General features: G+C 42.8%; 1 protein-coding gene across 2 annotated transcripts in view; it reads right to left on the bottom strand.

Annotated features, from left to right (window-relative positions):
• Nucleotides 1-24299, bottom strand: part of LOC121553452 (receptor-type tyrosine-protein phosphatase epsilon) — a 55852-nt gene extending 31553 nt beyond the window's left edge. For both annotated transcript variants that reach the window (XM_041866565.2, XM_041866566.2), the window contains exon 1: nucleotides 23974-24299. The gene's annotated coding sequence lies outside the window, so the exon portion shown is untranslated. The remainder of the gene's footprint in view (nucleotides 1-23973) is intronic.
• Nucleotides 24300-25653: the final 1354 nt, after the last annotated feature.

The following is a 25653-nucleotide window of genomic DNA, read 5'->3' as shown; positions in this document are numbered from 1 at the left end:
GGTCATTTTTACAGTATACTCATGTAGGCTAATTGGTCTTTCAGATCAAAGGATTATATTGAGGCAAATGTATAGCTGTTGTTTCTGGGTTAGAAAATATCCTAAAACAACAGCTTGCTGTCTAAATATTTGCCTGTCATATTCATCTTTTGATCTGAAATACAAATTTCATGAGTAAACAGCAAGAATTACCAACTTTAACACACTGTTCCAATATTTATGCCACTAACTACACGATACAAGTAGTATTTAGTTAACATAAATCTCACCTTCTATGGTGTTATATTATGTAATGCTTGTATGTGTTGTTTTTCTCTTCCCTTCCAGAGATGGAGTCAATTTAGCCGACCAGCTCACAGGAGGGACAGGAAGTGGAGAGGAGTTGTCTGGTTGTTGTTTTGACCTCCCTCATTGTACCTTTCCTTTCACACACGTCAGAGCCGTTTAAATTCAGTCAATTCATAAAGTAATTTGTTTCTAAAGTCTTAGGATAGCATTCATTATTAGTGTTACATAGATTTCTGAATTGACAGAATTGAAACTCACACACCGGAGAATTCACAGATGCTCTTGTTGGTCTCTTACAAGACTAAAGGTGAATATATATTTTTCATTTAAAACCACTTGAAAACCAGGGTGTTGAAACTTTTTGAAAAGTCATGTTCCATCGACTGGTCCATGACGTCCAGGGGCCATTTGTTTGCTTAGCTGTGTTACGGCTACATATTATTTTAATTTTTTCAGAGACACTCTGCTCTTCTCCTCGAGGCACCTCACATTTCCAGTGCCCCGCCATTTTAACTCCCTCTGCCTGAGGAGGCTGTTGAGATGAATGGTGGTGGCTAACCATAGGGATGGAGCAGAGGCAGATAGAGGGGAGAAGGCAGGCAGACTGGTGAGGGGGTGGGCTGACTGTCTGTATTACTCTCTCTCTCTCTCTCTCCATGGGAGAATCTAAACTGTATTTCCTTGACTCTTCACATCCTCTCTCCTCGCCTCCTTCTCAAAGCCCATTGGAGGAGAAGGTCAGAGCGAGGGAATGTCCTAGTTAGTAGGCTTTTTTAAGTATAAAATTAATGGAATTCATAAAGTAAATAGTTACTCAATACTTAGGATAGCATTCATTATTAGTTGTACATAGATTGCATGAAAATTGACTGAATTGAAACTGACACACTGAAGAATTCAGGTGCTCTTGTTCTTTTACAAGACTAAAGGTGACATTTGTGTTTAGCTGTATTGTGGCTACACATTCACTTAGTCTTTTCAGACACACACACACACACACACACACACCTCTCCTCCTCTCTTCCTAATTTGTTTTTTTTCCACCTGCATTTTGTCAAACCAGTGAAGATGGTGGTAAACTGTACTATTTGTATGGACCCTAGGTTACCTTTTCCCATTGTTATCATACTAACTGTATGTCGTATAACCTTAATTAGAGCTCCTGCTCACCTGATGTGTATAATAGTGATGTTAATGGGAAGAGGTTAAGGTGTGGTATTTACTTCCAAATTTCACTTAAATATAACTTGCAAATGAAGAGAGACAATGAGACATAAAATAATCTCGAAAGAAATTGTATTTTATGGACAACGTTGGATGGTTCTTAAAATAACCTTTGTGTTAGGGGTCTCTTAAAAGAGCCGTTTCACTCTATGGCATGCTGCCATGGAACTTCACCTGCTGGCGATGAGAAGTAGGTGGTCAGCTTCTCCCTCACCTGGAGTTCCTGTCTGGGGGTGTTGTTGGCACCTGCCCTGGTGACATCAGGTAGGTGACCTCTTGGCGTGCCCATCTCTATCCGGAGCAGCTCCTGGAATGCCCTCCGCAGGTAGTTGTGGAGAACACGTGGCCTTCACGCAGGCATCGACATTTGAGGGGCTGAGACCAAGCACTCTCCAATACATTCTCCACCGGGCTGAAAGTATCCCAAAGGCGCATTCAACAACTAACTTTGCCCTGGACAATCGTTTGTTGAAGATCCTTACAGGCTTTGGCAATGGCAGCTGGCGTCCAGCGTAGGGCCTCATGAGATTGGGTCTCAAAGGGAAGGCCTCGTCGCCGATGAAGACGTGGGGAATGGGTCCCAGGTCTTCAGCCCCAGGGAGTGATGCAGGTGGTGGAATCTCCAGGGTGCCATCCTGAAGTGCCTGGCCGAAGGCAGAGTCCCGGAGGGTCCCGCCATCACTTCCCTTGCCGTAAGCAACAACATCGACGACACGGAAACAGTAGATGGCATCTACAACAGCCAAGAGTACAACTGAATATGTTCCCTTGTAGTTGTAGAATTTCGAACCCGAGCATGGTGGAGCCTGGATTACTACATGTTTCCCGTCAATGGAGCCAAGACAGTTGGGGAAATTCCACCTCTCCAGGAACTCAGCAGCGATGGCCCTCCAGTCTTCCTCCTTGGGGACAAGCATCTATTCGCCAACCAGACTGTCCCAAATGGCTTGTGCCACAGATGGGACAATGCCTGCCACAAGTGGACCGTCCAACTTGGAAGCTGAATCCGATGGTCCTGTAGGAGTCCCCTGTCGCCAAGAATCTGAAATATAATTCAAAATATATTAATATTGTGTGTAACTTGAATTCCACCCACATGTTCTATCTACACATATAGCTACCTCATTACTATTTATTATGCTCTACTAATTATATTGTAATACTCATCAACCATCACTAACAATGCCTTGAAACAGTCCAATTCAGTCTATGACTGTATCCATAAACTGTAGCCCAGGCCAAATCTACTCTTAGAAAAAAAGATGCTATCTAGAACCTAAAAGGGTTCTACGGCTGTCCCCATAGGGGAACCCTTTGAAGAACCCTTTTTGGTTCCAGGTAGTACCCTTTTGGTTCCAAGTAGAACCCTATTGGGTCTCATGTATAACCTTTTCCCCAAAGTGTTCTACCTTGAAACAAAAAGGGTTCTACCTGGAACCAAAAAGGGTTCTACCTGGAACCAAGAAGGGTTATCCTATGGGGAAAGCAGGAGGACACTTTGGAACCCTTTTTTCTAAGAGTGTACATGATTTCAATAAGAACGTAATGAATGACTGTAACTGTCTTGAACAACAAGGGGTCCTGGAGAAGACTAGCCTACCTTCATCAGGGCAGAAGGCATCCCAACTTTCTTTTCATTTGGTAACATTGCATCATAAAAAAATGATTTTAAACCAACTTTCAGAAAAGTTATAGTCTTAATGAACATTCTGTAAAGGTACATCTGATGTCACATAGGGGCTATTAACTAGAGAGCCTTTAGCTAGCTAGGTTGCACATAAAATATTTATAATACCAATCAATTACGGTATCAAAGGCTTTACAAATTCACTTGACTTTAGCTTACCAGAGACAAATCGCCAGGTGTTCAACTGGGCTGATGGACTCCCCGTAGTTGGTATCCATCCGGGCGATCCTGGCTCCAACCATCTGGAGCAGGTGATCGAACTGGCTTCGGTCCAGACGAAAGTAACTTCGGAATCCCTTTCCAAACAGTCAAAGCTCTTGAATGAGACGGTGGAACTCCCCTGCCTGCTTTCGGGACTTCAACCATCTCTGGACTCACACAGACCTGTGCTTTCGGCAAGGTTGGTCCCGGCCCAACAGCGCGATCAAGACCACCTTCCTCAACGTTGGTCTCATTGTTGAAAGAGCCTACTCTCTGCTATCTTGACTATTTATATTTGCATTTCGCTCAAAAACTATGCATTTTGGAGGGAAATTATATTATAAGCTCTCACAATTAATTTTTAGATGCCATCTAATAAATAATATGTATACTACTCTGCAAATAAATGAATAAAAAATGTAAAGACATTCTGCAGTCAAACTGTTTTTATTATTAAATCCCACTTTTTTTTTACTGGATATGTGTGCAACAAAAATTCAACATTCACATTTAGCTGCTTTCTGTCAAGTCTATGCAAACAATTTGATGAATACATTCGATAAATCCAACATATGCATCACACAGAACGCACTGAAAAGCATTGTTCCATTAGAATTGAATGTCCTTCTTGTGTACCAAAACTCAAGGACACTGTCGGTGAGTTCGATTCGCTCCAGGACTGCAGCGCAGAAGAAATGCCATGCTGCGCAGAGACGTAAGATATTGAAGTTTACTGAATTCACCCCATTAGTTTGCACTATATAGGGATTTTTCTGTGATCTAATCAACATTATATCTGCCCCTTTTCAATGCAACAAACCAAACTTTGCAAGATTAAGTCTGTGTTTTTGTTGTATGCAGAGCCAGGGCGCAACAGAGTAGAATTATATTGGCTGGGGTAGCCCACGAGCGGTCTTTCAATCATCCGCGAGTGAATACGCGTTTCAGATCAGAGCTGCACGCGCACATTTGTTGATATTCTTTGCTAGTTAGCGAGTTATTAGCCAATTTATAGATCAGTTATAGATAAGTATAGGTCAGCAATGGGGAGTTACTGTTTCCTTCAAGAGCACTAAACGTGTAGGCTACATTTCAAGCTGTCTTTGAAAAGCTATTCGAAAAAAAAAAAAAGTTTGTCTTAAAGGGGCAGTGTTTTATTTAGAGACAGGCTTGAATATGCAAATAAGCCAATAGTCCGAGGTATAGCCTACATTGTCTAATTTTCTGTATGGTAATAATAATTAATTACATTTTGTAAAATGGTTTCTTGCATCATACAATACAATACAATGCAATTTACAGTCACCTATTTGGCCCATGGTGTTACAGACCAAGTTAAATCATTAATTAATGTCAAGCCCTTCATAACGTAAAAACTTTTTAAAAGTCTCATGCAATGTAGGCATGCATTGAACGTCACATATAGGTTACTGTAGGCTACATCATAGAAATCACAAGCTATTTCCATGTGAAAATGCTATAGGATTTGCTCAATTGGTTTTGGTGGTAGGCCTACATTATGCTCAAATAGACACAATAGCCTATTGGCTACTGTCTAAAACTGTAAGAGTACAGCCTCAGTGTTCACTGTAAACGGGCGCCGGAAGTTGCACAAAATTCTCACAATGTTCAAGTTTCCACCCACAAGACCTCAAATTTGCTCAGTGCCCCAAAAGATTAGAGGGAACATTGATGCTGGCCCATGTTGACTTCAATGCTTCCCACAGTTGTGTCAAGTAGGCTGGATGTCCTTTGGGCGGTGGACCATTTTTGATACACACGGGAAACTGTTGTGCGTGAAAAACCCAGCAGTGTTGCAGTTCTTGGCAAACTCAAACCGGTGTGCCTGGCACCTACTACCATACCCCATTCAAAGGCACTTAAATATGTTGTCTTACCCATTCACCCTCTGAATGGCACACATATGCATCCGTGTCTCAATTGTCTCAAGGCTTAAAAATCCTTCTTTAACCTGTCTCTTCAGCTTCATCTACACTGATTGAAGTGGATTTAACAGGTGACATCAACAAGGGTTCATAGCATTATACTGGCAGCTGAGTTGCCAGCAAATGACTGTGTTGCTGTATTGACTACAGTATGCTCATTAATATACAGTATAATACTGTATTGTATAATACAGCACAGATTTTTCACTGTAAATTACAGTATTTAGCTGGCAACTCGGATACAGGTATCCTGTGTGTGTTTTTGAGTTTTTCCTCTCCTTCTGCCCTAATCACAGGTGTCCTTTATGTTCCTGATTGGTGGTCGTTGGGGTGTCCCACCTGTCCGACATCCGTTTGTCTGGTGATTGCTGAGGTGGACCAATCAGTGGACATTCCTCTGTATTGCACCACCTGTTTCTGGTTTTTCACTTACACCTCCCATTGTTTTAAAAGCCAGTCAGTTGTATTTGTTGAGAGAGACTATTTCCGTATGTGAGTATGGATACTGTGGTGTCCTGTGTTTTGTGTACTCACTAATTTGCTGGTTACTCTGTTTGGTAACTTTGTTGTGTGTTTCTGGGAAAAGGGGGATTTAAGCAAGTTGCCCACTGTAATTTTTGTATGATTAGCAGTAGCTTAGCGGTTCTTGAGGCAGGCAAGATCAGATTAGTTTTTTTTCTGGGATCTATCTCATTGATACCCATGCTACTCATGCAAATTAGTTTAGTGTCTGGTTCAGTGTTGAGCTTGGCAGCTGTGACTAACTGGTTTTGTGTTTAGTATTCATCGGCTCGTGTTGCTAGTTTAAGATGGCTACTTTTGAGTTGGATGCATTTTTGGAAAACCCTACGTGGGAGGTTTTTGAGAATTGCCGTAGAGTGGATCTACAGGCTTTGGCTGACCACTTTTCTGTACCCATATCAAGGGTTTTAGTGAAAGCAGAAGTTAGGAAAGCAGTGTTAGAGATATTATTGAACAAGCGAGTGCTTGAGTTACCGCCGCCTTAGTCTGCTGCTCCTGTAGGGGATGTGGCTGCTGCTCCTGTAAGCCCGTCGGTGTCTGAGGACGAGACTCCAGCCACATTGCCCCGTTTTGACCCACTCTCCCCACTGTCCGACAGTGATGCCAGGATGGAGGTCCGCTTGACACGGCTCCAAATGGAGGCGGAAGAGCGGGCACAAATCAGGCAAGACAAGCTGGAAACGCGTAAGATGGAACTGGAGATGCGTAGGCTTGATCAGGAACTGGAGACGCGTAGGCTTGATCAAGAACTGGAGATGCGTAAGCTAGAGGCAGAACAGGAGACGCATAAGATGGAACTGGAGATGCGTAAAATGGAACTGGAGGCAGAAACAGCGAGGTTAGTCTCTGCTCATACTATGCCTGCTAGTGAGCCGTCCTCACCAGCTGTGTCGTCTGCTACTTTTGATATTAGTAGACAGATCACCTTGGTGCCTGTGTTTAGGGAGTCAGAGGTTGATTCCTATTTCAGTGTTTTTGAGCGTATAGCAGTAGCATTGAAATGGCCCAAAGAGGTATGGTGCCTATTTCTTCAGTGTAAATTAACAGGTAAAGAGGTTCTGTCAGCGCTACCTCTTGAAGACAGCTTGAATTATGACGTGGTCAAAGCTACTGTTCTTCGTGCCTATGAGTTGGTTCCTGAGGCATATCGACAGAGATTTAGGTCTCATAAAAAGTATTCTACTCAGACTTATGTGGAGTTTGCTAGAGACAAAGGAAATCTGTTTGACAAATGGCACACTGCTAGTAAGGTAACTGATTTTAACTCTCTACGGGAGTTAATCTTGTTAGAAGAGTTTAAAAATTGCTTACCCGAATGCATTGTAGTTTATCTGAACAAACAGAAAGTATCCTCACTGTCAGAAGCGTCTGTATTGGCAGACGAGTTTGTGTTGACGCATAAGAGCGTGTTTTCGGCTCGTACGGAGAGCAGGGCCCCGGAGTTGCTAACTCTTAGCCCTAGTCGACCAGCAGTACATCCAGCACGCCCAAAAGATGTGTGTCACTGTTTCTATTGTCATAAGGTGGGACATATGGTTAATGATTGCTTTCTGTTAAAACGAAAACAGGGGATGCCTCAGCACGCCAGGCCGCCAACGAGTGTTGGGCTGATTCGTACGGTTGTAAGGCCGGAATCAAAACAGATGCCTCATAGTGAATGTGGTTTGAAAGTCCTAGTCCCAGATCACAGTTATGAACCGTTCATTTTTGAGGGGTTTGTTTCCATATCAGATGACGAAGCGTCTCAGCGTCCGGTTAGAATCCTCAGATATACTGGTGCGGCGCAGTCGTTCATACTATCTGATGTGTTGCCCTTGTCCAATAATACATATTGTGGTTCCAGTGTGTTAGTACAAGGAATTGAAATGGGATTTGTCCCAGTGCCATTGCACTTTGTGAACGTACACTCTGAGTTAGTCAGTGGATTGTTCAGAGTTGGAGTACGTCCTATGTTGCCAGTAAAAGGTGTGACATTTATAATGGGCAACAATATTGCCGGAGGAAAGGTGATACCCGTATTGGAGGTAATGGATAAAAGTGACCAGTCTCTCTCCGAGGAGCTGGCACAGGGTTATCCAGATGTGTTCCCTGCTTGTGCTGTCACACGTGCTCAAGCACGACAAGTGGGTAACGTGATAGATTTGTCGAACACGATTCTATTTAGAGAGTGTGACCCAGAGGATGGCTCGGGTGCTACCTCTGGTAAGCTGGTGCAGTCTAACCAACAGCCCAGGGAAAGAAAGAAGTATGTGGAACTTGTTGCTGAGGCAATACAGTTACCAGTCACTCGTGAGCAGCTGATCGCTAACCAGAAGGTTGACATTAGCCTGGCTAAATGTTTTTCTAGTGTTGTCTCAGAGGAGGAGCTAAAGAAGAAAAACATGGCATACTTCATTGATGGTAATCTCCTCATGCGTAAATGGACATCCCATGTTGACGCTGGCAGAGATTTAAATGCTGTTTACCAAATAGTGATTCCTACAGCCTTTCAACAAAATGTTTTATCCGTCGCTCATGATCACCAGTGGTCCGGACATCTGGGAGTCACTAAGACTAATGATCGAGTTTTGCGACATTTCTTTTGGCCTGGTTTAAAACAAGATGTGGCTCAGTTCTGTCGGACTTGCCACACCTGTCAAGTAACTGGGAAACCGAACCAGGTTATTCCTCCCGCGCCTCTTTGTCCCATACCTGCCATAGGTGAACCATTCGAACATGTGATGGTTGATTGTGTTGGACCATTACCTAAGACAAAATCTGGTAACCAGTTTCTGTTGACGATTATGTGTGTGGCCACCAGGTACCCAGAGGCCATTCCTCTGCGAAGGATTACTGCTCCGGTGGTGAGTAAAGCGTTGATCAAATTCTTCTCAACTTTTGGGTTACCTAAGGTGGTACAAACTGATCAGGGTACGAATTTCCTTTCTAAGCTTTTCAAACAAGTGTTAAAATCCTTGTCAGTTACACACCGTGTGTCAAGCGCATATCACCCAGAGTCTCAGGGTGCGCTTGAACGTTGGCATCAGACACTGAAGTCTATGCTCCGTAAATATTGCTTGGAATCTGAGAAGGATAGGGATGAGGGAGTTCCTCTAGTTTTGTTTGCTGTCCGTGAGACAGTGCAGGAATCCCTAGGGTTCAGCCCAGCTGAACTGGTGTTTGGACACACCATGAGAGGACCTATGAAAGTCCTAAAGGATCAGTTTTTATCACAAGAGTTGTGTGTGAAAGGAAATGTGTTGGACTACGTTAGTCGATTTCGTGAGCGCCTACATGGTGCCTGTGCTCTAGCAAAGGAAGCGCTGTCTTCCTCACAGAGACGGATGAAACGGCACTATGACAACCAGGCTGTTTCTCGTTCACTGCAGCCAGGTGACCAAGTTCTTGTATTGTTGCTTGTGCCAGGAGCGTCATTGTCAGCACGTTTCTCTGGTCCTTCTGTAATTGAAAAGAAACTAAGTGAAACTGACTACGTGATACAGACTCCTGATAGAAAACGCCAATCTCATGTGTGCCACGTTAACATGTTGAAGACATACCACACCAGACCCGTCACTCAGATAGACAGTTCAGAGAAACTGGCAGAGTCGACTGTCTCTATTGCTGCTACGGCTGTAGTGGGAGGTCATGTTAATGATGTGGACGGAGATGGTTTGGAGTTGCGCAATACTCAGCAGCAGTGTGCTAGATTGCCCAATTCAGAGATGCTGCTGTCTCTCCCGTCAAGCCTGATTCATTTAACGGACGGACAGTCAGATGATATTGTGAGGCTATTGCACAGCTTTCCATGTCTTTTTAATGATGTTCCTACATGGCTGTATCACAATGGCAGCGCACAATTGGCCCAGCGTCGTCCGGGTTTGGCCGGTGTAGGCCGTCATTGTAAATAAGAATTTGTTCTTAACTGACTTGCCTAGTTAAATAAAGGTAAAATAAATAAATAAATGCACAAATGTGTTAGAACATGACATTAATGTTGGAAACGCTGCACCTATCAAGCAACATGCTTATCGTGTCAACGTCTCTAAAAGAAAGATAATGAGGGATGAAGTCGGTTATTTGCTGGAGAATAACCTGGCTATGCCAAGTTCAAGTCCTTTGAGTTCTCCGTGTATTCTGGTTCCTAAACCTGATGGGACATCCAGATTATGTACGGACTATCGGAAGGTCAATGCTGTCACAGTGCCCGACTCGTTCCCATTACCCAGACTGGATGACTGTATTGACACTGTTGGTGCTGCTACTTATGTAACCAAACTAGATCTTCTAAAAGGTTACTGGCAGGTGCCGTTAACCTCACGTGCCTCCGACATCTCTGCCTTTGTGACTCCAGACCACTTCCTACAATATGCTGTCATGGCATTTGGGATGCGGAATGCACCAGCCACTTTCCAACGCCTGGTTAACACAGTATTGGCTGGAGTTCCTAATTGTAGTGCTTACCTTGATGATCTGGTAATTTATTCAACTGAGTGGTCAGATCATGTTAACACTCGAAGTGTAGTGTGTGAACGTCTAGCAGCCGCTTCTCTAACCCTGAACTTAGCAAAGTGCGAGTTTGGGAAGGCCACTGTTACTTATCTCGGTAAACAGGTCGGCCATGGTCAGGTGCGCCCTGTAGATGCAAAGGTCGCAGCTATAAATGCATTTCCTGCACCTACCACCAGAAGAGCTACGCTGCTTTTTAGGGATGGTTGGCTACTACCGTAGTTTATGTAAACATTTATATTTTGTATGGTCTGAAGATTGTCGTACTGCTTTCAACACTGCTAAAGCACTCTTATGTAGTACTCCTGTTCTTGCTGCGCAAGATTTTGAACGACCGTTTAAACTGGAGGTAGATGCAAGTGCCAGAGGTGCTGGTGCTGTTCTACTGCAGCCGGACCAGAGTGGAGTGGACCATCCTGTCTGTTATTTTTCGCAGAAATTTTACAAATGTCAGACAAACTATTCCACCATTGAACAAGAAGCTCTAGCTTTGTTGTTAGCTCTACAGTACTTTGAAGTGTATGTTGGTTCCAGTGCATTACCAGTGATAGTGTATACTGACCATAACCCCTTAGTTTTTCTCCACCGGATGTACAACCAGAATCAACGCCTTATGCGTTGGGCACTTGTAGTGAAAAATTATAATTTGGAGATCCGCCACAAAAAGGGGTCGGATAATGTGTTTGCAGATGCTATGTCTCGTGTTTAAAGAACTAGGTTTTTTTTGTTATCCCGTCAGGATGCGTTTGATCTTTGAATGTTGGGTGTTGTGATGGTACGTGTGTCGCAAACCCTTGTGGTTTGCTCTTTTAAGGGTGGGAGTGTTACGGATACAGGTATCCTGTGTGTTTTTGAGTTTTTCCTCTCCTTCTGCCCTAATCACAGGTGTCCTTTATGTTCCTGATTGGTGGTCGTTGGGGTGTCCCACCTGTCCGACATCCGTTTGTCTGCTGATTGCTGAGGTGGACCAATCAGTGGACATTCCTCTGTATTGCACCACCTGTTTCTGGTTTTTCACTTACACCTCCCATTGTTTTAAAAGCCAGTCAGTTGTGTTTGTTGAGAGAGACTATTTCCGTATGTGAGTATGGATACTGTGGTGTTTTGTGTACTCACTAATTTGCTGGTTACTCTGTTTGGTAACTTTGTTGTGTGTTTCTGGGAAAAGGGGATTTAAGCAAGTTGCCCTTGGGCATACATTACCCGTAGGAAGAAAATTGTCTAAAAACCCTAGTTAGACCTGAGCGGACCACCCACTGTAATATTTGTATGATTAGCAGTAGCTTAGCGGTTCTTGAGGCAGGCAAGATCAGTTTAGTTTTTTTTTACATTATTGTTTCATTTCTTGGGTCCTGCTCAGCCCTTTTTCCCAAACATTTACCGTGTGTTCAAAATAAACATCTTGTGTTTGACGGTAGCTTATGGTTGTCGGTGTATTTTTTGGTTCTCACTGTTTCCATGTCATGATTCTAATTTGCATGAATTATGTTACGGGTCTCTTTTCCATCCACCCTAGACTTTTAAAGCCACGGGGTTCGTAATACTGCTGTAAATTTACAGGTAAAAGGTTTACAGCGTACAGTAGGCACGTGCTATAGCCCAGAATAATGAATCAATTTGCCCATTGACAAAGAGAGAGGACATGTGCCAGTCATCATGCAGCACTCCTCTGTGACTCGATTATTCATTCAAACTTACTCAAAAACACGCAGCATTAAGTAGTGCACAAGCCATGCATAGCCTACACATAGCAGCCAAAATATCTGTTGGGAAATATTTCAGAATAATGTGACATTTTACATGCCGGTGTTGGATTAAAAAGGCACTACAGGCTTCTTAAGATTCTGTTTTTTGTTAAGGGAAGTGTCTTGCTAGTTGCAGTAAGAATTAAAAGTGCTATTCCATGTGCAATTTTTCCTACATTAATGGAAAGCAGGATAGGAAATCAGGCTATAGTTTCACAGAGAACAGCTGATCTTATGGTAAGTGTTTATGCAAGTCACTCTCTTGATATACTCTCATGAAGTATTCATATCTTACATACTCACATGGGTGAACCTCTAGCTTGAGCAAGAGCGTGGTATAAAGTATACTTAGAGGTTACCGTCATATTCCAAGATGGCGTAGAAGTGTGGTCGTGTTTTTTTCTGTGTCCTAGTGTAAATAGCCATTTTTTTTTAGTTTTTTGTCTATTTTGTATATATTTCTAAATGTTTACTTTTCATTCTTTAACTAAATATACTTTCCTGCAACCCGCCTCACCCAACGTGGAAAGGATTCTATTATTTATTTAACATTTATCAAGAACCTTAAGCTGAAACTAGTCTAGCTGCAACCGAATGGCTACTTGCTATTAGTCACCGTTAGCGTCTTCACCATTGTCCGTGGCCTGCACTGCCCACCAGCCAGCTCTAGCTCTAGCCTGGACAATTTGTCGGCCAGTCTGCACAGCGTGCTATCGACCCAGAGCATATCGGATTTTCTGCCGGAATCACTGGACACTAGCGCCGGATCATCGCAACCAGCTAGCTGCAACCAAATGGCTGTTGTCGTTGGCTAATTACCATTGCCCCTTAGCAAGCACCAGTTAGCCTCGAGCTAGCCTCAAGCCAGGCCCATCTCCCGGCTATCTACCTCTCTGTCAACCGGACGGGACCTCCTAGTGTTGACACGGAGCCCCGCCGATCCAACACGACTGGTTTGTTGACGAAATCGTCTGATGTGGTTTCAACAGGCTTCCCGTTACGACGTCGACCACGAAGATCCATCTGCTAGCTCTGGCCCGCTAGCACACGCAAGCCAGGCCTCTTGCTCGCCAGTGCTGTAGCAGCCCCCGAACTACCTCCGAACTCTCCTATTGCTGTTCACCGGACCTTATGATAACTCAGCTATACAGCTGATGCCTGCTGGACTGTTCCTTTATACGGTACCGCATCCTGTTTATGTTTAGCCTCAGTCCAAACTTTGTCGCCATTACCAGCTGTTGTCTTCGCTCTCTCGAATAACACCTGTGATTGCTTTATGCCTCTCTCCCATGTCAATATGCCTTGCTTATTGCTGTTTCGGTTATTTCTTATTGTACTATTTCACTGTAGAGCCCCCAGCCCAGCTAAACCTGCCTTAGATAGCTCCTTTGTCCCACCCCCCATACACGCGGAGACCGACTCAATCGGTGCCTCCAGTGATGCTATCTCTTTAATCGTTACCCAACGCTTAGGTTTACCTCCACTGTATTCATATCCTTCCATATCCTTGTCTGTACATAATGCCCTGAATCTATTCTACAACGCCCGGAAATCTGCCCCTTTTTTTCTCTGTACCCAATGCACTAGAAGACCAGTTCTTAAAGCCTTTAGCTGTATCCTTATTCTACTCCTCCTCTGTTCCTCTGGTGATGTAGAGGTTAACCCCGGCCCTGTAGCCCCCAGTATCACTCCTACTCCCCAGGCGTTATCATTTGTTGACTTCTGTAACCGTAAAAGCCTTGGTTTCTTGCACGTTAACATCCGAAGCCTCCTCCCTAAGTTATTCACTGCGTTAGCACACTCCGCCAACCCTGATGTTCTAGCAGTGTCTGAATCCTGGCTTAGGAAGGCCACCAAAAATTCAGAAATGTCCATCCCCAACTACAACATTTTCCGTCTCGATAGAACTGCCAAAGGGGGTGGGGTTGCAATCTACTGTAGAGAGAGCCTGCAGAACTCTATCATACTATCCAGGTCTATGCCCAAAGAGTTTGAACTTCTAAAAATCCACCTTTCCAGAAATAAGTCTCTCACTGTTGCTTCTTGCTACATACCCCCTCAGCCCCGAGCTGTGCCCTGGGCACCATATGTGAACTGATTGCACCCCATCTATCCTCAGAGTTCATACTGCTTGGTGACCTAAACTGGGATATGCTTAACACCCCGGCCAACCTACAATCTAAACTAGATGCCCTCAATCTCACACAAATTATCAACGAACCTACCAGGTACAACCCAAAATCTGTAAACATGGGCACCCTCATAGATCTCATCCTGACAAATTTACCCTCTAAATACACCTCTGCTGTCTTCAACCAGGATCTCAGCGATCACTGTCTTATTGCCTGCGTCCGTAATGGGTCCGCGGTCAAACGACCACCCCTCATCACTGTCAAACGCTCCCTAAAACACTTTAGCGAGCAGGCCTATCTAACTGACCTGGACCGGGTATCCTGGATGGATATTGACCTCATTCCGTCAGTAGAGGATGCCTGGTTGTTCTTTAAAAGTGCTTTCCTCTCAATCTTAAATAAGCATGCCCCATTCAAAAAATTTAGAACTAAGAACAGATATAGCCCCTGGTTCTCCTCAGACTTGACTGCCCTTGACCAGCACAAAAATATCCTCTGGCGTACTGCATTAGCATCGAACAGCCCCCGCGATATGCAACTTTTCAGGGAAGTCAGGAACCAATATACACAATCAGTTAGGAAAGCAAAGGCTAGCTTTTTCAAACAGAAATTAGCATCCTGTAGCACTAACTCCAAAAAGTTTTGGGACACTGTAAAGTCCATGGAGAATAAGAGCACCTCCTCCTAACGGCCCACTGCACTGAGGCTAGGAAACACTGTCACCACCGATAAATCTACAATAATCGAGAATTTCAACAAGCATTTTGCGACGGCTGGCCATGCTTTCCACCTGCCTACCACTACCCTGGCCACCAGCTCTGCACCCTCCGCTGCAACTTGCCCATGCCCCCCCCCCGCTTCTCCTTTACACAAATTCAGACAGCTGATGTTCTGAAAGAGCTGAAAAATCTGGACCCCTACAAATCAGCTGGGCTAGACAACCTGGACCCTTTCTTTCTAAAATTTGCCGCCGAAATTGTCGCAACCCCTATTACTAGCCTGTTCAACCTCTCTTTTGTAACGTCTGAGATCCCCAGAGATTGGAAAGCTGCCGCGGTCATCCCCCTCTTCAAAGGGGGTGACACTCTAGATCCAAACTGTTACAGACCTATATCCATCCTGCCCTGCCTTTTGAAAGTTTTTGAAAGCCAAGTTAAACAGATCACCGACCATTTAGAATCCCACCGTAACTTCTCCGCTATGCAATCCGGTTTCCGAGCTGGTCATGGGTGCACCTCAGCCTCGCTCAAGGTCCTAAATTATATTTTAACTGTGATTGATAAAAGACAGTACTGCGCAGCCGTCTTCATTGAACTGGCCGAGGCTTTCGACTCTGTCAACCACCGCATTCTTATTGGCAGACTAAATAGCCTTGGTTTCTCAAATGACTGCCTCGCCTGGTTCACCAACTACTTCTCAGATAGAGTTCAATGTGTCAAATCGGAGGGCCTGTTGTCTGGACCTCTGGCAGTCTCTATGGGGGTGCCACAGGGTTCAATTCTCGGGCCGACTCTATTCTCTGTGTATATCAATGATGTTGCTCTTGCTGCTGTTGACGTTCGGATCCACCTCTATGCGGACGACACCATTTTGAATACATCTGGCCCTTCATTGGACACTGTGTTAACACACCTCCAAACGAGCTTCAACGCCATACAACAATCCTTCCGTAGCCTCCAACTGCTCTTAAACACTAGTAAAACTAAATGCATGCTCTTCAACCCAACGCTGCTTGCACCCGCCAACCGACTAGAATCACTACTCTCGGCGGTTCTGACCTAGAGTATGTGGGCAACTACAAATACCTAGGTGTCTGGTTAGACTGTAAACTCTCCTTCGACTCACATTAAGCATCTCCAATCAAAAGTTAGATCTAGAATCGGCTTCCTATTTCGCAACAAAGCCTCCTTCACTCATGCTGCCAAACATGCTCTCGTAAAACTGACTATCCTACCGATCCTTGACTTCGGCGATGTCATTTACTAAATAGCCTCCAACACTCTACTCAGCAAATTGGATGTAGTCTATCACAGTGCCATCCATTTTGTCACCAAAGCCCCATATACTACCCACCATTGTGACCTGTACGCTCTTGTTGGCTGGCCCTCACTACATATTCGTCACCAAACCCACTGGCTCCAGGTCATCTATAAATCACTGCTAGGCAAATCCCCGTCTTATCTTAGCTCACTGGTCACCATAGCAACACCCACCCGTGGTCTGCGCTCCAGCAGGTATATCTCACTGGTCATCCCCAAAGCCAACACCTCCTTTGGCCGCCATTCCTTCCAGTTCTCTGCTGCCAATGACTGGAACGCACTGCAAAAATCTCTGAAGCTGGAGACTTATCTCCCTCACTAACTTTAGGCGTCAGTTGTCAGAGCAGCTTACCGATCACTGCACCTGTACACAGCCCATCTGTAATTAGCCCATCCAACTACCTCATCCCCATATTGTTATTTATTTGGCTAATTTGCACCCCAGTATCTCTATTTGCACATCTATCATTCCAGTGTTAATACTAAATTGTAATTATTTTGCACTATGGCCTATTTATTGCCTTACCTCCATAATTTACTACATTCGCACACACTGTATATATATTTTCTGTTGTATTTTTTACTTAATGTTTTGTTTACATTTACGTCATTTAGCAGATGCTCTTATCCAGAGCGACTTACAGTTAGTGAATACATATTTTTTTATACTGGCCCCCCGTGGGAAACGAACCCACAACCCTGGCGTTGCAAACGCCATGCTCTATCAACTGAGCTACATCCCTGCCGGCCATTCCCTCCCCTACCCTGGACGACGCTGGGCCAATTGTGCGCCGCCCATGAGTCTCCCGGTCGCGGCCGGCTGCGACAGAGCCTGGATTCGAACCAGGATCTCTAGTGGCACAGTTAGCACTGCGATGCAGTGCCTTAGACCACTGCGCCACTCAGGAGCCATATGTAACTCTGTGTTGTTGTTTTTATCGCACTGCTTTGCTTTATCTTGGCCAGGTTGCAGTAAATGAGAACTTGTTCTCAACTGGCTTACCTGGTTAAATAAAGGTGAAACATTTTTTGTTTTGTTGCAATTTTACTCATGGTCCAAACCGAAAAGGCCAAGATAAGCATTGAGATAATGATTGATGCTTGTATAGAATTGCATCCTGTGAAATTACAGTGAAGATTGACAGTAAAAATGTCGTAGCAGTTACCAAGCAGAATTTGTGACATGCAAACAAACAAGTTACACAGTAGTCCCAGCACATTTATGAGGAGAATCTGAACCTGTATTTTACAGTAAATGACAGGTGTCTAACCTTCCTTGTCATGACATAAGCTACTAACATCTGTAGTTGTGGTCTGCTGTTTCCAGAGTTACTGAACACGGACGTGTGGAAAAATTTGTGGAGTTTTTGCAAAGTGGATGTAATGCTTTTGAAATGCTAACGCTATACATATTTATCATCACAGATATTGCATATCATGTCATGAATGACTGTGATTGAGTTAGAGTGTGGATGGAAGAGCAAACCTAAACCATTGACTCCAGAGATCCCCACCCTTGAGTTTGAGGGGACCAAACATGACACTTCTAGGCCACAGCCAAGGTGGGACCAGGAACTGGAAAACATGACAATTACCATTACAACTCAACAAATCCTCCTACAATGTGGGGTCCAACTTGAACATAACTCTTCACTTTTTCAGCATGGGCTTGTTGATTGTGGAACATGCTGAAAAATAAACATGACAGATATTCCAAAATGCTACGAAATGCATAGTAACTAGTGTCATAATCATAAAACACACTTTACAGTTTCAGTCTCTAATATTCCAAGTTAGCTTCTGACAGCTGCGATTCATGACTGCTAAACAGCTCTTCGTGTTAGCATGCAGACAGGCTCATTAAAGTGAATAGACATTACCTTCTCACCCCCATCATTTACTCACTGAAAGCAATGGCATCCCCTATTAATGAACATCCTCACCACTGAGTCAGATCAGGACACATCAGTTGTTGAACGATATCTGATGTACAACACACAACAGGAAATCACAACTTGTTGGTGGTCATCCTGTTGATGACCTTGCCCCTCACTGTGATGCTGCTACTAACTGTCTATTACAGCAATCTTATGGCAAGGCCCATTTATTATACCAAAGGATAGAGGGTTGGTATCACCAACACATCCCAGTCCCACAATCCATATAAGGAACATGGGCAAATCCATTCCCACACAGTTTATCATTATGATTACAAGGAAACTTTGTTGTGTGTTTTTTTGGCAAGCCAACCTCCTCCCACGGCTTATACTACAGGGACAGTGCAAGGCCAGGCGTACCTCATCAACTTGGTTTGCTCCAGTGTGACTAAGGCATTGTAAAATGCACACTGAGGTTAATACTTCAATGTGTCATGTTTTCACTCCCCCATAAACAGATGTAGCCTATGCACATGCACACAAGGTTTCTCTTCCTCTTCTCCCTCTTCGTCTTTCTTTCTCTCACGCCAACAGGCCTCCTAGCGACAGGAGCATCATATTTCAATGACGCAAGGCAGACTAAATAAAATGCGTAACAACATTCTAGAGCCTCTTAACTTTATCCTCCCAATTGTAATTACCAGCCGCTCACAAACAGATTTAAAGTAGCAATAAGCTCAGATGCACTCTCCAATCTTAGCTTTAGTAGAACACACACCAGGGTGGTTTGCAAGTGCCTGGGTCTGCAATATTTGCCAAATGAGCCAAGTTGGCACTTGCTACCAGGGGTTGAAAAATAAACAGTGTGGATTGTATCAGCACCTTTGGGTATACAGGGCAGTTAAAAATAAAAAAGGTCAATTTTCTTTGAGAATGAATCCATTTTGATATAAGCGAGCCACCTTAACACTTCCTGCCAATACTATGCAACTCAATCTTCGCAAAGATTTGAAACACAAAACCCTTCTCCATACTCCAGAATATGAATAATGAATATTAATAATAATGATGATGATGATGAAGCCTAGCTTCTGTGTTCATTTCCTGCAATTTGCAAACACAGTGATGTCAACATGGCTTCCCAGTGTCCTTCCTAGTGTTATTGTCTGTAAATCTGATAACACAGACAACATATAATGGAATGGTAAACAGTTCACAGCCAATTCCCATTTCAGATTAGCAGGGAAAATGGCTTGTTTGACCTCTCTCTGGACTCATTCTCCTCAGAGATGGCCAATTCATCGATATCCACTCCCTCTCATCTAATCTCTCCCTCTCATCCTCCCCTACCATCCATTTTTCATCCATCCAACCCTAATGCTCTAATGTCCAGCCTCATGCCTGATGGGACTGTAAAGGCAGCAGGATGAGATTTTATAGCTGTAATATAATTGCACTTCTATGGCAACCATTGAATTATTCCTCAGGCAGATGGCAATCTGAATCTTTTCAGCAAACAATGTCAGAACATGGAAGTGGATCTTGAAATTCATATCACAAACCTGGGCAACCATGGGCATGTTCTGTATGTGATTTAGTGTATGAACACAGTAAATATAAAGAGTAGTGATACCTTTACTCTCAAGATAATAACAACAAGTGATTCATTCAACTACACATATATTTAACCTATTCTGTGTTGTCAAATTGGTGCTGATAAGGAAAAGGAGATGAAGAGATGAAGCCCCTTTTTAAAACATTTGATACATACTCATGCATGGATTTAGCTGATGGTTCAGCCTTACTTAATGTGGTCACTGGTTAGTTGAGTCAAAAAGAGGAAGTACATACAGTGCCTTCAGAGTGTATTCATACTCCTTGACTTATTCCACATTTTGTTGTGTTACAGCCTGAATTCCAAATGGATGATTTCTTTTTTTTCTCACCCATCTACACATAATACCCCATAATGACAAAGTGAAAACATGTTTTTAGAAATTTTAGCAAATGTATTGAAAATGAAATACAGAAATATATAATTTACATAAGTATTCACAGCCCTGAGTCAATACGTGTTAGAATCACCTTTGGCAGCGATTACAGCTGGATTGCACAATATTTGCACATTATTATTTTTTAAATTCTTCAAACTCTGTCACGTTGGTTGTTTTGATCATTGCTAGACAACCATTTTCAAGTATTGCCATAGATTTTCAAGCCGATTTTAGTCAAAACTGTAACTCAGGAACATTTATTGTCATCTTGGTAAGCAACCCCAGGGTATATTTGGCCTTGTGTTTTAGGTTATTGTCCTGCTGAAAAGTGAATTTGTCTCCCAGTGTCTGTTGGAAAGCAGACTGAACCAGGTTTTCCCCTAGGATCTTGCCTGTGCTTAGCTCTATTCCGTTTATTTTTATCCTAAAAAACTCCCTAGTCCTTGCCAATGACATGCATACCCATAACATGATGCAGCAACCACCATGCTTGGAAATATGAAGTGGTACTCAGTGATGTGTTGTGTTGGATTTACCCCAAACATAACACTTTGTATTCAGTATATAAATGTAATTTTTCAGTTTTACTTTAGCGCCTTGTTTTGGAATATTTTTATTCTGTACAGGCTTCCTTCTTTTCACTCGGTCATTTAGGTTAATATTGTGGAGTAATTACAATATTGTTGATCCATCCTCAGTTGTTTTCTCCTATCACAGTCATTAAACTATGTAACTGTTTTAAAGTCACCATTGGCCTCATGGTGAAATCCCTGAGCAGGTTTCCTTCCTCTCCGGCAACTGAGCTAGGATGCCTATCTTTGTAGTGATTGGGTTTATTGATACAACATCCAAAGTGTAATTAATAACTTCAGCATGCTCAAATGGATATTTAACGTCTGCTTTTTTATTTTTACCCATCTACCAATAGGTGCCCTTTTTTACGAGGCATTGGAAAACCTCCCTGGTATTAGTGGTTGAAATTCACTTCTCGACTGAGGGACCTTACAGATAATTGTATGTGTGGGGTACAGATATGAGGTCGTCATTCAAAAATCATGTTAAACACTATTATTGCACACAGAGTGAGTCCATGCAACTTATTATGTGACTTATTCAGCAAATGTTTACTCCTGAATTTATTTAGGCTTACCATAACAAAAGGGTTGAATACTTATTGAAACAAAACATTTCAGCTTTTAATTTGTAAAAACGTCTAAAAACATAATTACACGTTGACATGATGGGGTATTGTGTGTAGGCCAATGACACCAAATCTCAATTTAATCAAATTTTAAATGCAGGCTGTAACACAACAAAATGTGGAAAAAGTCAAAGGGTGTGAATACTTTCTGAAAGCACTGTAGGCTTGGTCAATGCTAAACCATTTTGAGGAAACTCAAACCAATAGAAACAAGCACCTCTGCTAAGCTATTTCAATCAGCCCTTCCTTCTGCTTTCTTGTAAGTGTAGACACAGTATATTGAATGCTGAGGAGATACCAAACCAGTTGGTAAAATGTTTTGTCCAAGCAAAAGCATAAAAGGGTATTGTTGTTACTCCATGGGAATAGTACGCATTTGCAAAGGTCCAAGTTCCACACAAAATACACATACTATGCCATTTGTTTGAAATGTCTCAGATAAAATCTTTAAGGATCCATTCACACAGGAAGCCCAATTCTGATCTTTTTTTCCACTAAATTGGTCTTTTGACCAATCACATTAGATCTTTTCACATCAGATATTTTTCAGAGCTGATCTGATTGGTCAAAAGATCAATTAGCGAAAACAAACTAATCAGAATTGGGCTGCCTGTCTAAACGCAGCCTTACTGGATTGTAATTGAGCAAAAGACAAACCTGCAAGACACTGTTATTGAAGTGATTACCAACCCCCCGGACTGTGAATCAGGACATGGGGGAAAAAAAAGTAATCATGAAATGAATAATCTCCATTTGAGCAACACATTGTATCTAATCCCATCCCACATATCTCCAGGCCTGAATAGAAAGTCACAGCCAATATATTATTCATAGACTTCTGGATAAAGTGTCTGTATATCAGTCTAAAATTATCTAGCTTTATTAGGTCATTTGATCAGGGATAGCGCTGAAGGACATTACACTGATATTGTGAATGAACAACATCTATAATTCATGCATGAGAACATTGATTCATTTGAATGCTAAACCTATGTCACATAATGGACCAATTACTGCCAAATGTGGCCTCAGAGTCTATTTACTGTTATACAGGCTAATAGAGTTTTCCTTACATTACACAGAGCAATTACTTGATGCATATGGTATATCCTTTTAATTATGTGCCTTTGTTAAGAGGATCGGATTTTAGAAAGGTATGCAAACAAATCCACTCACTCATTCAATCAATCAATCAATCCCCCAAAAAGCTGTCTGACAGGCTAAATGCAGGCTCCTGTTATGCACAAGATAGGACAGTCAACATTACCTCCCTGATGAGCACACAAACATAATTATCCAGAGTTGAGCACAAGTTATTGCTGAAGTATTTACACAATGTCCTTATGTATTGAGAGTAATCATTTGACAATTACATATCTACTGCACCCTTAACAATTACAGTACCAAGCACATTTTTAGATGCACAGCTAGACATTAGGCAACATGCGGTATTGGGTAGCCTACTAATAAATATGCATCAATGTGTTCTCTGCGCCTCACCCCTGCACAACACCGTCTAGACCATGTGGACTAACCTCAACCCCATTCACTGAAGGTGTGAGCAGGGCTGGCTCTAGCCTTTTGGGGTCCCTAAGCAAGATTTGGTTGGGGGGCTCCCCCACCAAGCGGGCAAATATTTTTGTGGACCCCCTCTTGACGGCAGAGAGAATAATGTACGTTTTCAAGTACATTTCCTGGAATTCTACATATTTTGCCATGGGGCATAGAGAAAATGTTGCAGTTTTAAAGCAAGGTTTCTGCAGTGCTACACATTTTGCCATGACTTATGCCATGTTAATGATATCTGAGTGAGATGACTCACAATATCAATGGGGGCCCCCTGGAGGTCAGGGCCCCTGGGCATGAGCCCTGTGTGCCCGTTCGGTATTCAGTCATGATTACTACAAGTTTAGTTAATTGGCTAGACTAGCTAACCAATCAATTGAGTGACTGTCAGTGGCTGACAAAACAAGAGTACAACTTCTGATGCACAACCAAATTCTGAACTTGCACCTAGTCTACTCTCCTATTCTAACTGGGTTCCGGGGCCCAAAGAGACTGCTTATGCCTGGAGCCGGCCCTGGGTGTGAGATAGACTACTGCTGGTGAATATGAGCTACTGAAGGCTCAGAAATGTGCCCTTTAAAAAGGTTTAGATTCACAGTTATCAAACGTTATCAATGAATGCATTTGTAAACATTCTAGGTGGGCGCAAGGGGCGCAGGTTTGCTCCACTAACCCACATTTACTGTAGTGTAGGCTGCTACTGTATGGCTGTGTGTAGGCGTTGTCTACATGGGGTAACCTCTGTCTCATGTCAATTTAAGGAACAGCGGTATGCAAAATATCGATTGATTCATGTTGCATTCGAAGATACCACACAATATACCTAGGCTACATGGACAATCTGATAATGCATGTTTTGACATCTGCCATATAGCCTTAATGCGGTAGGCCTATTTACAGAGCTCGTTGACACGGATTTAATTGTAAAACATGATTGGGTGGGCTATGGATAGCCTACATTAGAGGGATATCTCAATAATACAATTTCAATTGGTTTTATGTTAACTAGGCTCAGGCTGGCATATGAATAACAGTGGCATCATCAAGGCAGAGGCATTCTTACCGTAGATGTAGGAAATGTGATCTCGCGGCGTCTTGAGGAATGAAATGGTTTCTTGTCTGAGAAAAAACCTCCGTTAATGTTTTTATTCGCTGGTGTTTATGAGAAGTGGATATGAAAATGTAGCCTATCTTCCATGACGCAAACCTCTTAGGAGAGGATTTATCTTGCTATTCGGCCGATAGAGCAGTCTTATGACAGTCCCTACGTTAGAAATACGAGCGAAGTAGTCCCTCCCCGGGGTGCATACATTAATCTGTAAGTGAGCACGGCAGCAGAGCATCGCATCTTCCACATTCCTGATGATGAAAGGCTACTGGACGTTACATGATAATAATTTCTCAATGATTTTGTATTTTTGCTGTGACCACCTTGCTTTACGCATTGAAGTGATATCGCACGAGTACCAGCATAAGTGTAATACGCATATAATAAGCAGGCACAAGGTACATAGGAATAGCCCAAAGAGAAGCGAATTAAAGTGAGATGATTATTTTGGTAGACTAAATGTGTCGTTTTTGTTTTATGTTTAGGCCTATCTAAAGTTTAAGTATATTAATTAGTAATTAAGGCTACACACTTAATTATTAGCCTACATCAATTTTATTCAAGGATAATAAATGTTGTCATCCTGTTCTCATACAAAACCTATGCTACAGTATCAACAGAGCCATCTACTGGTAGGAGTAGGCCTACTTAAATCGAGAGAAAATATACAACACGCACAAAGAGCCATGACTACATGGAACTCTATTCCACATCACGTAACTCATGCCAGCAGTAAAACTAGAATTAAAAAAACAGATACAAATACACCTTATGGAACAGCGGGGACTGTGAAGCAACACAAACATAGACACATACAAACACACAATAACATACGCACTATACACACATGTACACATATATTTTGTGTTATAGATATGTGGTAGTAGAGGCCTGAGGGCACACACTTAATATGTTGTGAAATCTGTTATGAATGTATTGTAATGTTTAAAAAATGTATAACTGCCTTAATTTTGCTGGACCCCAGGAAGAGTAGCTGCTGCCTTGGCAGCAGCTAATGGGGATCCATAATAAATACACACGCACTGACAGACAAACATACACACAACTACTGTTGTACACACCATTTCTATTCATATACTGTCCATAATGTCTATACACACCACATTCAATCGCCTCCTTCTCAAAACTGATTGGATGAGGAAGCCTCCCCTCTGATCTTCTCCTACAATGGGGTTTGAGAAGGAGGCGAGGAGAGAGGACGTGAGGAGAATACAATTGAGATTCTCCCACAGTAGGCCTATTTCAGCCACACCCGTTGCTGACAGGTGTATAAAGTCGAGCACACCGCCATGCAATCTCCATAGACAAACATTGGCAGTAGAATGGCCTTACTGAAGAGCTCAGTGACTTTCAACATGGAACCGTCATAGGATGCCACCTTTCCAACAAGTCAGTTTGTCAAATTTCTGCCCTGCTAGAGCTTCCCCGGTCAACTGTAAGTGCTGTTATTGTGAGAACATTGATTCATTTGAATGCTAGGCCTGTGTCACATAATGGACCAATTACTGCCAAATGTGGCCTCAGAGTCTATTTACTGTTATACAGGCTAATAGAGTTTTCCTTACATTACACAGAGCAATAACTTGTTGCATATGGTATATCCTTTCAATGATG

This window comes from Coregonus clupeaformis, chromosome 37 (genome assembly GCF_020615455.1).
Source record: "Coregonus clupeaformis isolate EN_2021a chromosome 37, ASM2061545v1, whole genome shotgun sequence".
NCBI lineage: Eukaryota > Metazoa > Chordata > Actinopteri > Salmoniformes > Salmonidae > Coregonus > Coregonus clupeaformis.
This window is presented reverse-complemented; position numbering and strand designations above follow the sequence as displayed.